This window comes from Mandrillus leucophaeus, unplaced genomic scaffold (assembly GCF_000951045.1).
Source record: "Mandrillus leucophaeus isolate KB7577 unplaced genomic scaffold, Mleu.le_1.0 Scaffold578, whole genome shotgun sequence".
NCBI lineage: Eukaryota > Metazoa > Chordata > Mammalia > Primates > Cercopithecidae > Mandrillus > Mandrillus leucophaeus.
This window is the reverse complement of record NW_012106230.1, coordinates 311,903-314,945: the sequence shown is the minus strand read 5'-3', so window position 1 is coordinate 314,945 and position 3,043 is coordinate 311,903.

Below are 3,043 nucleotides of genomic sequence, written 5' to 3'. Positions count from 1 at the left end.
GATGCGGTTTAACCTATGCAAATCAATAAATGTGATATATCACATGAACGGAATGAAGGACAAAAACCATATGATCATCTCAATAGACATAGAAAAAGCATAGCATTTAAAAATTTTTTATTATAAAAATATTTTTAAAAATAGAGATGGAGGTCTTTCTATGTTGCTGGGCTTGAACTCCTGGCCTCAAGCAATCCTCCTGCCTCAGCCTCTCAAAAGCCTGGGATTAGAGGCATGAGCCACCGTGCCTGGCCAGAACAAATATTTGATAAAATTCAATGTACTTTCCAGACAAAAACTTTCAACAAACTAGGCATAGGGGAAAACAGTAAAGGCTATATATGACAAACCCTCAGCTAACATCATACAGAGTGGGGAAAAGTTGAAGGCCATTCCTCTAAGAACTGGAATAAGAAAGGATGCTCACATTCACCACTCTATTGAACATAGTACTAGAAGTCCTATTCAGAGCAATCAGGTAAATACAAACAAACAAACAAATCCAAATTGGAAAGGAGGAAGTCAAATTGTCCCTCTTTGCAGATTACATTTCTTATATTTAGAAAAAGCAAAAGACTCCACCACAAAACTCCTAGAGGTGATAAGCACATTTAGTAAAATTGCAGGATACAAAGTCAACATATAAAAATCAGTAGTGTTTCTATACTCCAACAATGAAATAGCTGAAAAGGAAATCAAGAAGGCAGTCCCACTTATAATAGTACAAAAGATGAAATAAGCCAGATGTGGTGGCTTATGACTGTAATCCCAGTACTTTGGGAGGTTGAGGCAGGAGGATTGCTTGAAGTTGGGAGTTCAAGACCGGCCTTGGCAATAGCAAGAGCCCATCTTTACAAAAAATAAAATTAGCCGGGTGTGGTGGTGTGCACCCATAGTCTCAGCTACTTGGGAGGCTGAGGTGGGAGGATTGCTTGAGCTCAGCAGTTTGAGATTGCAGTGAACTATGATTGTGCCACTGCACTGCAGCCAAAATACCTAGGAATCAGTTTAATCAAGGAGGTAAAGGATCCCTACAAGAAAAACTACAAAACACTGAGGAAAGAAATTGAAGAGGACACAGACAAATGGAAAGTCATCCATGCTCATGGACTGGAAGAATTAATGTACTTAAAATGAATATATTGACCAAAGCAATACACACATTTAATGCAATCTCTGTAAAAATACCAATGTCATTTTTCACAGAAATAGAAAATACAATCCTAAAATTGATACAGAACCAAAAGGGAGCCAAAATAGCCAAAGCAATTCTTAGCACAAAGTTAGAGGCATCACACTACTTGACTTCAAATTATATGTAAAAGATTTTTTATCCTTCACCCCCTCCCACCCATTGCCCTGAATCCCCAAAGCCCATTGTATCATTCTTACGCCTTTGAGTCCTCATAGCTCCCACTTACGAGTGAGAACCCAGGAGTTTGATCATATGATGTTTGGTTTTTCACTCCTAAGTTACTTCACTTAGAATAATGGTCTATAATTTCATCCAGGTTGCTGCAAATGCTACTGTTTCATTCCTTTTTATGGCTATGTAGTATTCCATGGTGTGTGTGTGTGTGTGTGTGTGTGTGTATACTACATTTTCTTATCCACTCATTGATTGATGGGCATTTGGGCTGGTTCCATATTTTTGCAACTGCGAACTGTGCTACTATAAACATGAGTGTGCAAGTATCTTTTTCGTGTAATGACTTCTTTTTCTCTGGGTAAATACCCAGGAGTGAGATTGCTGAATCAAATGGTAGATCTACTTTTAGTTCTTTAAGTAATCCCCACACTGTTTTCCATAGTGGTTGTACTAGTTTCCCACCAACAGTGTAAAAGTGTTCCCTTTTCACCACATCCACGCCAACATCTATTTTTTTACATTTTTTGATTGTGGTCATTCTTGCAGGAGTAAGGTGGTATCACATTGTGGTTTTGATTTGCATTTCCCTGATAATTAGTGATCAACATCACTATTCATCATGGAAATGCAAATCAAAACCACCATGAGATATCATTTTACCCCATTTAGAATGGCTATGATTATTATTATTGTTTTTGAGACAGAGTCTTACTCTGTTGCCCAGGCTGGAGTGCAGCTCCCCCTTGTAAGTGAGAACACGCAGTATTAAGTTTTCTGTTCCTGTGTTTGTTTGCTTAGGATTATGGCCTCCAGCTGTAACCATGTTGCTGCAAAGGACATGACTTTGTTCCTTTTTATGGCTGTGTAGTATTCCTTGGTGTATATATAACTGCGTTTTGTTTATCCAGTCCACCGCTGATGGGCATAGGCTGGTTCTCTATCTTTGCTACAGTGAATATTGGTACAGAGAACCTACGAGTGTATGAAGGACACAGTTCTTATGGCAGAATAGGTGGTGGAGATCTCTAGGCAGGGAGCAAAGGTCAAAGGGCATACCCTCGTAAACTCCATGCCAGTGAAACTTCTCTCCAGTGTTCTCATGCTCCCACAAATTTGCCTGTTGGGATCCTCATCATCTAGGTTTTCAAATAACCAAGGGTAAGGTCCTGTAGAGTGTAATGGTAAGTGTCTGCTCTGATTGCTTGGGTGTCTGTTCTGATTATTTGGTGCCCATGGTATACTGGTTGTCAAATGGCTGGGAATAAAGAAGGAATGAGGCAGAGCCTCTTTTACAGCATTCTGGGGTAGCTAGAAACAGGTGGCCTCTAATCAAAGCCCGTAACGTGGTTTCGTGCTATCAGCATCTTATTGACAATTTCGGGCCTTTTGAAATGTAAACAATTTGAGCAGATTTTAGTTGCAGAGAGCACCAGAGGGGATGCTTCTTTATTCATGATGTTTCCCTCTGTATGGAAGGATATCTGTTGTATAATATTCTTACCCCCTCTCTTGGAGGGTGAGTGCGTCTTGTGATCAGTGAGTTTCACAGAAGAGACCGGGTTTGTATAGTTCTGCTCTGCCGCCTTCTTTGCCCCTCAGAAGCATAGGCTCTGCTGTGTTCTGCTTCTCTGTAATGTAGATCTTAAAACTGGTATCATTAAGTTTGTGTAATTC